At 41.4% G+C, this 14,789-nt stretch overlaps 1 long non-coding RNA gene and 1 pseudogene across 1 annotated transcript in view; both read left to right on the top strand.

Annotated features, from left to right (window-relative positions):
- LOC128571759 (uncharacterized) overlaps positions 1–14,789 on the top strand; it is a 68,532-nt gene that overhangs the window by 45,550 nt on the left and 8,193 nt on the right. The window lies entirely within an intron of this gene.
- LOC128572241 (uncharacterized) lies at positions 3,072–3,149 on the top strand (annotated as a pseudogene).

Here is a 14,789-nt window from a genome sequence, read left to right as displayed (position 1 = left end):
TCTTAAAGTTAAGGACATTGGGCATATTTGCCCCTTTCCAATTGTATTTTAAATGAGAAGCTTGCTTGTCTCGATGATAAGTTGGGCTTTTTTTCCTCCACTATATGAAAAGCACAGTACTAGAATGATTACTGAATAATAGAATGTCAACAGAGAAATGGAAACTACAGAAAAAGAGCCAAACATATATTTAATAACTGAAAATTACAATTTTTGAACTAAAACATCCTCTGGGTGGGCTTAACACCCATTGGGGACAGCAAAAGAAAGGGCCATTGTGTTAATCTGGGTCTTCTGAGAAGTAGACACCAAGAAGGGATGAAACATGCAAGGATTTTGTTAGTGGAAACACCTGTGAGTAAAAATGAGCCAGGAGGTAAAGAAGGCTGGGAGGGCCATTGAGTGTGGTGCAAGTCTGACCCCAAAGGAAAAGAGGGGTTTGGTTTGGAAAGGCACTGAACAAAGTCAGTCATCAGGGAGCCCAGTGTCTCCCAGGAGCACGTTTACCCTCATTCCCTGCCGCCCTCATTCATGTCAAGTGTGTCCGGGATACAAATGCAGCAATAAGTTTCAGAGCAAGTAGCTGTGGCCTTGGGGCAATTACACTGCCCAAGGCTGAGAGCTCAGAGGTACATTCTCATAGCTCCTGCCATCTCCCACTTGTACTCCACAGAGCCACTTTTCCACACAAGTCTGAGTAGCGGCTCCTTTGCGTTTCCTGTGGGCCTTTCTTTCTGAGGGGATGTTCAGAAGAAGGACGTTAGTGTGATAAAGTGTGGCCCCTTTTGCTGCAGTCACTCTCGGGGCCACGATCTGTACTCATCCGCTGTCCTCTACCCATCCCTATTTCAAGACTGTGGATTTTTCCCCACCAGTCCTCTGACCTTCGCATAACAGACCTGCTTTGTCTGAGCATTCACACATCTTTGGATTTCAGCAACTTTAACAATGAGGTCTTCAGCCTGTTGCTCAACTGTGCCTGCCTTTCCATTGCAGAAGTAAAGGCTTCTTTGTAAGCGGTCACTGAGTGTCTATGGCTTCTCCCATTAGTCACTGATTTTTTAAAATAGTATTCAGCCTTTCATTATCTTTCTGCAAAACATCAACACTGTTTAGCAATAGCGAGCCAATTCTACGGACTTTGTAGGCAGTGTTCCCTCATGTTTTTCAAATAATCTGTGTTAACTTTCACAACATTGCTCTTCACTGGTACATTTTCTCGGTTTACCGCCAATGGAAAATTCAGCAATTGAGCTGCTGCCTTTTTCCAGGGACTCTCTTTACTCTACCTGCCAACAGAAGAGCATCCTATCTGCCTGCCAGGTGGTGGTGAGTCAATCCCAGGCCTCATCTCACTGCCTGCTTTGTCCAACCACTCCTGATTTTACTTGTGTTAGGCAGGCCCTCCCTCAGAGAAAACACCAAGAATAGATTAAATATGAAAGGCTTTCATTCAGGGAAATAATTGTAGAAAACGTGAAGAAGAGGAACTGGAGATAGCGTGAGAGCCTCTGAGTCTGTCCTGCAGCAAAGGATAGAGAAAAGGGAGGTTAGGTGAAGTCTTGAAGTATGAGGAAAATGCGTCATGACCACTGAGGGGTCCTTGAGCCAAAGTCAGATGTTAGTGGAGTCCTTGGAACCTCTGCTGTGCTCAGGGTTTGACTGAGAGCAGCCTGTTAGAAGTAACATGGTGATGAATTTTAGAGTATAGCAGCTCAGACTCTATGTTAATTATGCTGTCTGTGGCTAGAGGCCTGGGACTCTGTTGTTATGATGACCACAGCCCATGAACTTGAATAAAGGGCATTAGCTATAATACATTCTGAAAAATGAAGGGAACTGAGATTGAAGATATTGAACAGATCCTTAGTGATATGTGGGACATTTTAAGTGGTTGAATGGAAGTGTAATTTGAGTTCCAGGATGGGACAAGAAAGAGAATGGAATTTTTTTTTTTTTTTTTTGAGATAGAGTCTCACTATGTCACCGTCGGTAGAGAGCTATGGCATCACAGCAACCTCAAACTCTTGGGCTTATGCGATTCTCTTGCCTCAGCCTCCCAAGCATCTGGGACTACAGACACACACCACAATGCCCAGCTATTGATTGGTTGTAGTTGTCATTGTTGTTTGGCAGGCCCTGGCTGGATTTGAACCCACCAGGTCCAGTGTATGTGGCTGGTGCCCTAGCTGCTGAGCTACAGGCCCGAGCCAGAATGGAAGTTTTAAAAAAGAGCTAAAGCAAACATAGTTGAAATTTCCTCAAATCTGGTGGGAATAATCTACTTGTATATCAAAGAAACTCCATAAATTCCAGCAAGATAAATACAAGAAAATCACAATTAGTCATGTAATAGTCCAACTTTCAAAAACTGAAGAGATTATATTGAAAGCAGTCAGAGAAAAACATTACACATAGAAGAACAATGATATAAATGATGGATAATTTTTCATGGAAACAATGGATGCCAGAAGACCATGGAAAAACCTGTGTAAGGTGCATCTGGAACATTACCCAACATGAACCACTTGCTAAGGCATAAAACACTTCTCACAAAATTTCCAAAATACTGAAATTTTACAGAGAATGCTCCCTGAGAACATGAAATTAAAAAATAAAGAGGAAAAAGTAAAATTGTCTTTATTCACATATGATTCTTTATACAGAGACATCAAAACGAATGCACAAAAAGTAAAAGGTCTAATAAATGAATTAATGTAAGGTCTTAGGATACAAGGTCAATATACAAAAAAATCAATTATGTCTCTGTTTACTGGCAAATAGTTGGAAAATTAAAAATTTAAATGCCAGCAGTACTCATAGCTCAGTGGGTAGGGTGCCAGACATACACACAGGCTGGTGGGTTCAAACCCGGCCCAGGCCAGGTAAACAAAATAGCTAGGCATTGTGGCAGGCACCTGTAGTCCCAGCTACTTGGGAGGCTGAGGCAAGAGAATTGCTTAAGCCCAACAATTTGAGGTTGCTGTGAGCTGTGATGCTACAGCACTCTACAGAGGACAACATAGTGAGACTCTGTCTCAAAAAAAATAAATAAATAAAATAGCATCAAAAAGATTATACTTTCAGGGATCTTTTCTGTAGTTTGTTGCTAGAGAAGTTTCTCTGAACATGTAAAGCACAAGAAGTATTCTATCATGGTCAACAAGGCCACACCCTCTAGTGCCCCTTCAAGATGATGGGAACATAATCGATGTGCCCAGATACCCCCAAAACCCCAGGGCCCAAGCTTGGAGTGGCTGAACAAACTGTGAGCAGGAAAGGAAGGAGCCTTCTCCACCCCATGGTCCCCAGTAAAAATTGGAAAAGCAATAAAATAAAATAGCATTAAAATATAAATAACTTAAGAGTAAATTTATAGGCTCAGCACCCATAGCACAGCGGTTATGGTGATAGCCGCATACACAGAGACTGGCAAGTTCAAACACGGCCCGGGCCAGCTAAGACAACAATGACAACTGCAACCAAAAAAATAGCTGGGCATTGTGGCCGTCGCCTGTAGTCCCAGCTGCTTGGGAGGCTGAGGCAAGAGAATCCTGTAAGCCCAAGAGCTGGAGGTAACTATGAGTTGTACACTGTGAGCAGCATTCTATAAGGGTGACATAGTGAAACTGTCTCAAAAAAAAAAAGTAAATTTATAAAAGTGTGTAAGACCTTTACATTAAAAAATGTAAAAAACATCTCCTCCTCTATAATGGAGGAGATATCGAACAAAACCTAAATGGATGTAGAGCTGTATCATGATAATGTAATAGAAACACCATCTTGTTAAGATTAATAGTCTTCCAAAAGTGATCTCTAGATTCAACATAATTTCAAACAAAATCCTAACAGATGTTTTCTAGAAAAATAGACAAATTGACTCAAACTTATGGAGACAAATTAACTCAAAGATATAGATTAGGCAAAACAATCTTGAAAAATAAGAGCAGAGCTGGAAGATACACTACCTTATCACAATATTTCACATAAAGCCACAGTAATGAAGACAGTGTGGTGAGGATGTAATGATGGCTAAGTAGACAAAGGAAACTAAAATGGAAAGTTGAGAAATGGATCCACATTTATAGAGTCAGTCGATTTGTGATGTAGGAATCAAGGCAATTCAATGTATGAAGTTGTCCTTTCAAAAAATAGGGCTCCACAAATTCTAGCTGCCTTGGCCTCCCCAAATACTGATCTCTGTCTCTTCAATTCAGCACTACCTCTGGGGTCTGTTTGGATTCCTGCTCACCACTTGAACCCTGAACACTGCCTCAGGTCAATCATAGGGCCTGTCTTATGGTTTTTCTTTCTTTTCAGGTATAGCAATCCCAGGCTGTTGTTCGATACCTTTTGCCCAGTTTTCTAGTTATGTGGGGAAGGTAAATCCAGACCCTGTTGTGATTATGTTTATAATTAAAACAGAAGCTGATCTGCAGTGATAAAAGACCTCTCTTGCTGCGATTTGAAGAATAGATTGTCGTGAAGTAAGTGGAAGAAATGGAAGCAAAGAGTCCATTCAGGAAATATCCCAGTGAGAAATGACAGTGCTGGCTCAGCTCCTTTAGCACAGTGGTTATAGCGCCAGCCACACACACTGGGGCTGGTGGGTTTGAACCCGGCCCGGGCCTGCTAAACAACAATGATAACTGCAACAACAACAACAACAAAATAGCCAGGTGTTGCGGCAGGAGTCTGAGGTGCTGACTCCTCTGGACTGACTCTTTGGTGGGGTACACCTTCCTGACCTCGTTGCTCACCAGAGGGAACCAGACTCCTGCCCTTACAGTTTTTGGGACAGAGCTGCCTGTGGATCCCTACTATTGGGTTGTTGGAAACTCTTTGAACTTTCCCTGTTGAGCAGTGATTGTACAGCCCTGGACAATCAGATTAGAACTCCTGACCTGGGCTGTCCACCCAGGGATCCTACAAGGTTGAGCGGTGCTTGTTTTGTAGCAGCAGAGACTGATTCTCTTCCTCCAGCTGTCGCTAGTGGGGGGCAAGGTGCCATAGTTGCTTGTATCGCTCCCCACATGAGATTTCAGCCTAATACTGCAACTCATTAAGATTGGATAGAGGCTGTATGACTACAAAATAGAGCCACCTACCCACATCACAAAATCTCAAAACTGCAGATGCTGGCGTGGATGTGGAGAGAAGGGAACACTTTTACACTGCTGGTGGGACTGCAAACTAGTACAACCTTTCTGGAAGGAAGTATGGAGAAACCTCAAAGCACTCAACCTAGACCTCCCATTCGATCCTGCAATCCCATTACTGGGCATCTACCCAGAAGGAAAAAAATCCTTTTATCATAAGGACACTTGTACTAGACTGTTTATGGCAGCTCAATTTACCATTGCCAAAATGTGGAAAGAGCCTAAATGCCCACCAACCCAGGAATGGATTAACAAGCTGTGATATATGTATACCATGGAATACTATTCAGCTATTAAAAAAAATGGAGACTTTACATCCTTCGTATTAACCTGGATGGAAGTGGAAGACATTATTCTTAGTAAAGCATCACAAAAATGGAGAAGCATGAATCCTATGTACTCAATCTTGATATGAGGACAATTAATGACAATTAAGTTTGGGGGGGGGGAAGCAGAAAGAGGGATGGAGGGAGGAGGGTGGGGCCTTAGTGTGTGTTACACTTTATGGGGGCAGGACATGATTGCAAGAGGGACTTTACCTAACAATTGCAATCAGTGTAACTGGCTTATTGTACCCTCAATGAATCCCCAACAATAAAAAAAAAAAAAAAATAGAGCTACCTAGTGCTGTCACACCAAGCAAGTCCTCAGAGTATCTGGCTGTAGCTCTGAAAGGGACCTTTATAAAGCTGTAGGGGGAAAGCCACAATCACCAGCCCCAGCTCCTTGGTAAAGGGATGGTTAACACCACCTCCTATAGCCCTCAATCCAAGCTCACTCTGCCAGTTTTACTAGCCAAACTGTGGAAAATAATTTGGCAATATGAATAACCAGAGTAGATCAACTCTGCGAAGGAATGACAAAGGAGATACAACAGAAGATGTCATTCATAGACAAATAGCTGAATTGTCAGAAATAGAATTCAGAATACGGATGGCAAATAAAATGAATAGAATGGGGGGAAAGATGGAAATGGAAATCCAAAGAGTTGTTCAAAAGTTATCTCAATCGCCTTGGTGTGTGTCACACTTTATGGGGGCAAGACATGATTGCAAGAGGGACTTTACCTAACGATTGCAATCAGTGTAACCTGGCTTATTGTACCCTCAATGAATCCCCAACAATAAAAAAAAAAAGTTATCTCAATCAATTAAATAATTCAACGACAAAATCATCAAGGATATGGACATAATGAGAAAAAAGATAGCAGAGCTCAAGGAAATGAAAAGTTATTCAAGGTGCTTCAAAATACAGCAGAATCCCTCAGTAATAGAGTTGAGCGGGCAGAAGAAAGGATCTCTGGAATTGAAGACAAGGCTTTTGAGTGTTCCCAAGTGCTCAGAGGCAGAGAAATGGAAAATAAAAACTGATCATTCCCTGAGAGAGTTGTGGGATCATTCCAAAAGATCAAACATACATCTTATAGGAATTCCTGAAGGGGAAGACGATGGTCCTAAAGGAACAGATGCTCTATTCCAAGATATTATGGGGGAGAATTTCCCAAGCATTGCAAGAAGTACAGAAATTCAGATAGTAGACAGTTTCAGAACCCCAACAAGACTCAATCCAAATAAAGAATCTCCTAGAAATATTGTAATTAATTTTGCCAAAGCTAATATGGAGGAGAAAATTCTGCAAGCAACCAGATATAAGAAAAGCATTATCTGCAAAGGGGAGAAATATTAGAATGATTGGAAATCTTTCAGCTGAAACTTTTCAAACCAGCAGAGGATGGTCATTGACCTTCAATCTCCTAAAACAAAACAACTTTCAGCCCAGGATTCTGTATCCAGCTAAACTGAGTTTCATTTGTGATGGAGAAATCAAATACTTTGCTGACATACACATGTTGAAGAAATTTTCCATAACTAAACCAGCTCTCCAGGAAATACTCAAACCCATTTTCCATAATGACCAGCACAGTGTTCTACCACCAAAGTAAACTCACCCAGAGTTTATCAAACAAAACCTAACCTCTACGATGATGAAAGAATTAAAAATATCCACTAGACCTGGGTGGCAACCAACTGAGACTCTGTCTGTAAAAACAAAACAAAAAAAAAAAAAGGGCAGTGCCTATTACTGTGAGCTGTGATGCCACAGCACTCTACCAAGGGCAACAAAGTGAGACTCTGTCTATAAAAAAAAAAAAAGGCTGAAGGAGTAGGGCATCGGTCCCATATACCAGCGGTGGTGGGTTCAAACCCAGCCCCAGCCAAAAACTGCAAATAATAAATAAATAAATAAAAAATATACTGGACCTTTGAAAAATGTGACAGTCCAAACGCTACCACACCTATCAATTCTCTCAATTAATGTGAATGGCTTAAATCGTCCTCTAAAGAGGCACAAGTTGGCTGACTATGTGCAAAAACTCAGGCCAGGTAGCTGTTGCCTACAAGAGACTCATCTTACCTCAAAGAATAAGAAAAGACTCAGGGTGAAAGGATGAACATTGATAATACAAGCAGAAAACCAGAAAAAAGCAGGGGTTGTAGTTTTATTTATAGATACAATAGGATTTAGACCAAAAAAGATAAAGAAAGACAAGGATGGACATTACATATTTGTCAAGGGAAACACTCAACGTAAAGTCACATAATGCACATAATAATCCTAAAATAAATGCGTTTGAATTTGTGTGAGGGGGTGAGAGAGAGACTGCTTTTCTGAAAACCAGTGTCTGAAAAACTTGGTGTCAGAAGTGAAGAACTTGAGTGTTCTTGGTTAGGGTGAGTTACTATTGAGTCTCTGGAGAATATGTAAAATCCTCTGCTGTTCTTTCTTGAAAACCAACGTAGGAGCCCAGTAAGAAGAAGAGCTGTTTGAATTTTTCAAACACAACAGATGAACAGAAGTTCATCTATTAAATCACAAATACTATGTGTTTATATAACCTTAGATGGAAATAATTAGAGAAGCTGCCTTGTGGTTTTGATATCATTTGTTGCCATGAAGAATAAAAATCTGTCTTTAAATTGAAAAACACAGGTGAAAATGGAGAATGGGCTCAAGTATGTGTCTAAATAACATGCCAACATATCTAACTACCCTGCTTAAAACTCGTCTCTCTCAGCTGACTGCTATAGTTTATAAAGAAGCTCCCACAGAGCTTTACATGGTCATAGACGGCTTTATTTCTTTTATCTTCAACCACACTGGTATAAAATGCCAAGCGGATGGCTGCATTCTGTGGGGGTTGATGAGAGAAGAGAAGCAACTGTAAATGGTATTGAAAGGTCCAGCAGCCCGAACTTCTGTTGTGTTTGAAAAATTCAACATGAGACTCACTATTTGGGTTACAGTGTTCTCTTAATGACTGCTAAGAATTTTTTAAGTCTTACTGTATGAGATGGCACAGTAAACATTATCTAATACCAAGAGACTGTGCATGCGGTGGTTACAAGCTTGTGGTGTTGTAAATCTATAAACCAGCCTTGTGACCTAGGATGCGAGCAGCCTAATCTCACTGAGCCTCACTTTACTCATCTATGAAAAGGGACTAATAATATCCATAACATCACAAGGCTGTTGTAAGGCTTAAATCAGAAATGAATGTAAAGTTCCTTTGAAACAGTCCTTGCTCATTTCTGAAGGATAGAATTAAAAACAAATAAAGAAATAGCCTTGGTATCTCTTATTAGCTAAGAAAGAGCAGTGTCCTAAAATAAGGTAAGTTTTGATATGAAGAAAAGGTCTAGGAAAGGCCTCCAGCATAGACTGACCACAGAGGCCATTAGAGACCAGATGCCACTGCAGGGAGCCAGCAGGCACTGGGGACACTCCAGAAAGAGAAAAAGGATGGGGGTCAGGGAAGGTGAACTCCTCCAATAGAAGACTGTGAGCCGTTGCCAAAAAAAAACCTCAAAACAACAATAACAACAACAACAAAATGCCTATTTTGCAGTGTTACTTAGGGCAGGCTAAATTAAGTATTTATCTAATCTTAACATAGGAAAAAGACTTCTTAACTTTGGGACAATGTAAAAAAGTCATACACATGAAGTTAATTGTGTCTGACAAAAAAGTAAAAATAAAAACCTCTGAACTTCTGTACTTCAAAAATATTTAAACAATTTGTTTAAACTTCATAAATAAAATTAGTTTTTTCTTTTCCCCCATTATCCACCATTCATGGGAATTATTTCTTTCTTTCTTTCTTTATCTTGAGACAGAGCCTCAAGCTGTCCCCTGGGTAGAATATCGTGGCATCACAGCTCACAGCAACTTCCAACTCCTGGGCTTAAGCAATTCTCTTGCTTCAGCCTCCCAGGTATCTGGGACTACAGGTGCCTGCCACAATGCCTGGCTATTTTTTGGTTGTAGTTGTCATTGTTGTTTGGCAGGCTCGCACCAGTTCTGGTGTATGTGGGATCTTAGCCACTTGAGCTACAGGTGCCGAGCCCATGGGAATTATTTTTGAAAGATATGTTTTGAATTATATTTTAAGAATTCACAGAAGGCACAAAGATAATGGATGACACACAGGCATCTGTGCTGTGATTGCTGTTCCTCAAAACTCCACTAGAACAACAATGAAGTGCTTGTCATGAAGCCATAAACTCAAAAGGATGGAGAGAGACAGGAAAGGGGGCAAGAGGAGCAGGATTTTGAAGTTGATGAACAGATGGGATGACAAAATGGCTTAGCCAACTCTCCCCAACCCCCACAACAAGAGAATCTTAGCAGCAGAAAAAGCAGAAACCTATCCCGGCTTACACGGTGGGATCTCCTACAGGCTCAGGGGATGGTACTGCGGAAGTCAGGCCAAGTGGGAGAAGTTAAAAACAGAACAACTGATTGGAAATCTACTTAGAAAGTAAGCAGAACCCCAGAGTTCTTCCCCACTCTGCAGCTGGGCCACTGCCCCTCCCTAACCCTGGTGAGGCCTGGAGGTTTATTCTCTGGGGAAAGTAAAACAGAGAACTCTGGATTTGGAGGATACAGGCATGAATGAAAGTGGGGCATACAGTGCTGAATACAGAGGTTAGGAAACTACATCTGGACCCTGAGACCCCTAAGTCTCTTTCCCCAGTTAGCAACCAGAAACTGGCACCCAGGCCCCTGCCCTTAAGAAAAGAGAGCAGAAGTTTTCTTTGAGGACTTTGACCTGCTTAATAACAGATTTAAACCTACTATCAGTGGAGTTTCCATACGAAGCAATCTGGCCAGATGATCCCAGTGTGAAGGTCACATTTAACAAGTGCCCCCTCTCACCTCCCCCCTGCAAGCAGCTTTTTAGTTCCCTACTCTCAAAGGTACGAAAACAACCAAGGATTACCATACAGCTGAGGGAAAAGCAGACAGGAATGTTCAAAGTCTACTAGAGAGTCTAAACAACTAATAATAGAAATTTAAGAAAGAGCAAACCTCCTGTAATCCTAGCACCTGAGGCAGGAGGATCACTTGAGGCCAGGAGTGTGAGACCAGTCTAAACAACATACTGAGACCTCATGTCTTTAAAAAAAATTTTTTTAATTAGCTGATACAGTGTGCATGATATAGTTCCAGCTACTTGAGAAGCAAAGACAGGACCATTGCTTGAGTTTAGGAGTTCAAGGTTACAGTGAGCTGTGATTGTACCATGGCACCAGGGCACTCAATCCTGGGTGATAGAGCGAGACCTTGTCTATTAAAAAGAGAGAGTATAAAGAAAGTACATAAGAGAGTGTTCTAAGAAAAAATTCAATAAAATGTCTCAGAACTGAAGTACATGAGCCTATAGATTGAGTTCATTGAAAGCTCAGCACAAATGCATAAAGTTAGGCCCATACCAAGGCACACATGATGGTTAATTTTATGTGTTGGTTTGGCTGGGCCATGGACTACTCAAGGGGTGTGGACAGGGCCTGGACTGCAGCTGGTCAGTGCTGATTCTGCAGCACGGGAGTGAGGAGACAACAGTTGGCTGAGAGAGAACCACACCGGAGCAGCAGTGCCCTGAGGCACAGAGCAGCAGCCATTTTTGGCAACAATACGGCCCACCCCCGGATAGTCCGAAGCCACAACCCCTGTCTCCCTGGGCAACCAGAGGAGGCTGGGCATCTTCTCAGAAGGCAACCACCGTGGAACAGGTCTGGGACTGAAACACAGGCCTCATGAGGAAAAGGTCGGCCTGTGGCGGTACCGGCATGGGTGGAGCATGGGGACTAGAAAACACACATGCAGAGCCGGGAAATTCCCAGGGTGGGGCTGACCCAGAGGACCGCTTTACTGAGCCTAAGACGCACCCAGCCCTCAGGGGATCATCAGCCTATAGACAAAGGAAGGCAAGAGGCTAGAGCTGACCATGCTACGAATACAAACCTGCAGGAGTAAAGACAGAGCCTGAGGCACAGGTTCTGAGAACTCAAAAAAGCTTCTCTTCTGCAGAGGAATTTAGCAGGGACAGAAACAAATTCCCACAAAGTAGTTCTGTTCTGTCAGTAACATCAATCAGGGGCAGGGCTGGAACTGAGTAAACACCCCCCAGCCTCCATCAAGTGCCCGAGGTTGTCAGGCCTCACCACCCCCTGCTGGATAGAGACAGAGAGCAGTGGCCTGGCTGAGCAGATACAGATGTCCTTGTGATTCAGGCAGGTGCAAAGCCCTGGAGTGTCTGTTCACGGGAGGCAACTGAGTCACAGACCTGCAGGGCTATCAGTGACTGGGTGTGACAAAGGTACAAGGTGGGGAAGGAGGCATCAACTTTCCCAGACTAATCTATTTGCTGGGTGGGTCCTCTGGACTTCACGGAGCACCGGAGCAAGTCATATTTGAGTTGTCATCAGACCCCTGCGATCCAGTTCCCAGAGACCTTTGAAACTCTCACACCTGAGACAGGTGCTGACTGAGACAATTGATTTGGACCTTTTGAACTGAGCCACTCACCTGAGGACTATTCAAGTGGTGCCCTGGGTGTGAGGTTGTAGGAAGGTTTGATTTTCCTTTTCCAATTATTGCCTGTGGGGGGTGGGGTGACTTAATTGCTGGTATTTCTCCACAGTTGAGACTTCAACCCAGAGTAACTGTTTCACTAGGGTCAAACAGAGACCAGCTGAAAACAAGACAGAACCACTTAGCCCCACCACACCAAATAGCTCCCCAGTTTCTCAGGCCATAGCACTGTGTGAGTCATCAACAAAGCTCCAAGGGAAAAGTCAAATGGTGTAAAAGAATCATGGGGTGGAATCAGTGGAAAAACTCTGGTAACATGAATAACCAGAATAGATCAACCCTTCCCCCCCCCCCAAGGAACGATATGGCAGATGTAAATGAAGATCCCATTCATAAACAGCTGGCCGAGATGTCAGAAATCAAATTCAGAATTTGGATTGCAAACAAGATTAATAGAATGGAGGAAAACTTGGAAGTAGAAATTCGAAGAGCAATTCAAAAGTCAGAATTAGAAATTCGAGGAGAAATTCAAAAGTTGTCTCAAGAATTTAATGAATTTAAAGACAAAAGCACAAAGATTTTGATGCACTGAAGCAAGAATTTGCAGCCCTCAAAGATCTGAAAAATACAGTAGAATCCCTTAGTAACAGTGGACCAAGCAGAAGAAAGGATTTCTGACATTGAAGACAAAGCTTTTGAATGCTCTCAAACTCTCAAAGAGGAAGAGAAAGAAACAGCAAAAACAAATCATTCTCTCAGAGAAATCTGGGATAATTTGAAAAAGGGTAATATCTGCCTCATTGGAATCCCTGAAAGTGATGAAGTGGCCTCACAAGGCACAGAGGCCCTTCTCCGTGAAATTATGAAAGAGAATTTTCCAGACATGCCAAGAGATTCTGAAATTCAGATAGCAGACAGTTTCAGAACCGCAGCACGACTCAATCCGAATAAGACATCCCCCAGGCATATCATAATTAACTTCACTAGTGTTAATATGAAAGAGAAAATTCTGAAAGCAGCCAGACGTAAGAAATTCATTACCTACAAAGGGAAGAATATTAGAATGACTGCAGATCTCTCTGCTGAAACTTTTCAAGCCAGAAGAGGATGGTCATCGACTTTTAATCTCCTAAAACAAAATAACTTTAAACCCCAGATCCTGTATCCAGCTAAACTGAGTTTCATTTATGATGGAGAAATTAAATACTTTAATGACATTCATATGTTGAAGAAATTTGCCATAACCAAACCAGCTCTTCAGGATATTCTCAGACCTATCCTCCATAATGACGAGCCCAATCCTCTACCACAAAAATAAACTCACCCAGAACTTTTGATCAAACTCCAACTTCCACAGTGGTGAAAGGATTAAAAATGTCCACTGGACTTTAGAAAAACTTGATACCCAAAATTTTACCAGACTTATCAATATTCTCCATTAATGTGAACAGCTTAAACTGTCCTCTAAAGAGGCACAGGTTAGCTGACTGGATATAAAAACTTAGCCCAGATATTTGCTGCATACAAGAGTCACATCCTACCTTAAAAGATAAATATAGACTCAGGGTGAAAGGATGGTCGTCCATATTTCAGGCAAATGGTAGCCAGAAAAAAGCAGGCATTGCAATTCTATTTGCAGACACAATAGGCTTTAAACCAACAAAAATAAGGAAGGATAAGAACGGTCACTTCATATATGTTAAGGGTAATACTCAATATGATGAGATTTCAATTATAAATATTTATGCACCCGACCAGAATGCACCTCAATTTATAAGAGAAACTCTAACAGACATAAGCAACTTGATTTCCTCCAGCTCCATAATAGTTGGAGATTTCAACACTCCTCTGGCAGTGTTGGATAGATCCTCCAATAAGAAGCTGAGCAAAGAAATTTTAGATTTGAACCTAACCATCCAACATTTGGATTTAGCAGACATCTACTAAACAGAACATTTCATCCCAACAAAACTGAATACACATACTTCTCATCAGCCCACAGAACATACTCCAAAATCGATCACATCTTAGGTCACAAGTCTAACCTCAGTAAATTTAAAGGAATAGAAATTATTCCTTGCATCCTCTTGGACCATCATGGAATAAAAGTTGAACTCAGTAACAACAAGACCTGCATACTCATACAAAAATATGCAAGTTAAATAACTTTATTCTGAATGATAGCTAGGTCAGAGATGAGATCAAGAAAGAAATTGCCAAATTTTTGGAAGAAAACGACAATGAAGACACAAATTATCAGAACCTCTGGGATACCGTGAAGGCAGTCCTAAGAGGGAAATTTATAGCACTGCAAGCCTTCCTCAAGAGAACAGAGAGAGAGGAAGTTAACAACTTAATGGGACATCTCAAGCAACCGGAAAAGGAAGAACATTCCAACCCCAAACCCAGTAGAAGAAAATAAATAACCAAAATTAGAGCAGAATTAAATGAAATTGAAAACAAAAGAATTATACAACAGATCAATAAATCAAAAAGTTGGTTTTTTGAAAAGGTCAATAAAATAGATAAAACTTTGGCTAACCTAACCTGGAAAAAAAGAGTAAAATTTCTAATTTCATCAATCAGAAACAACAAAGACAAAATAACAACAGACTCCTCAGAAATTCAAAAAATCCTTAATGAATATTACAAGAAACTTTATTCTCAGAAATATGAAAATCTGAAGGAAATTGACCAATGCTTGGAAGCACATCACCTTCCAAAACTTAGCCAGAATCAAGTGGAAATGTTGAA

The sequence above is a fragment of the Nycticebus coucang genome, chromosome 19 (genome assembly GCF_027406575.1).
Source record: "Nycticebus coucang isolate mNycCou1 chromosome 19, mNycCou1.pri, whole genome shotgun sequence".
NCBI lineage: Eukaryota > Metazoa > Chordata > Mammalia > Primates > Lorisidae > Nycticebus > Nycticebus coucang.
The sequence above is the reverse complement of the archived record's forward strand: the minus strand, read 5'-3'. Positions and strand labels throughout refer to the sequence as shown.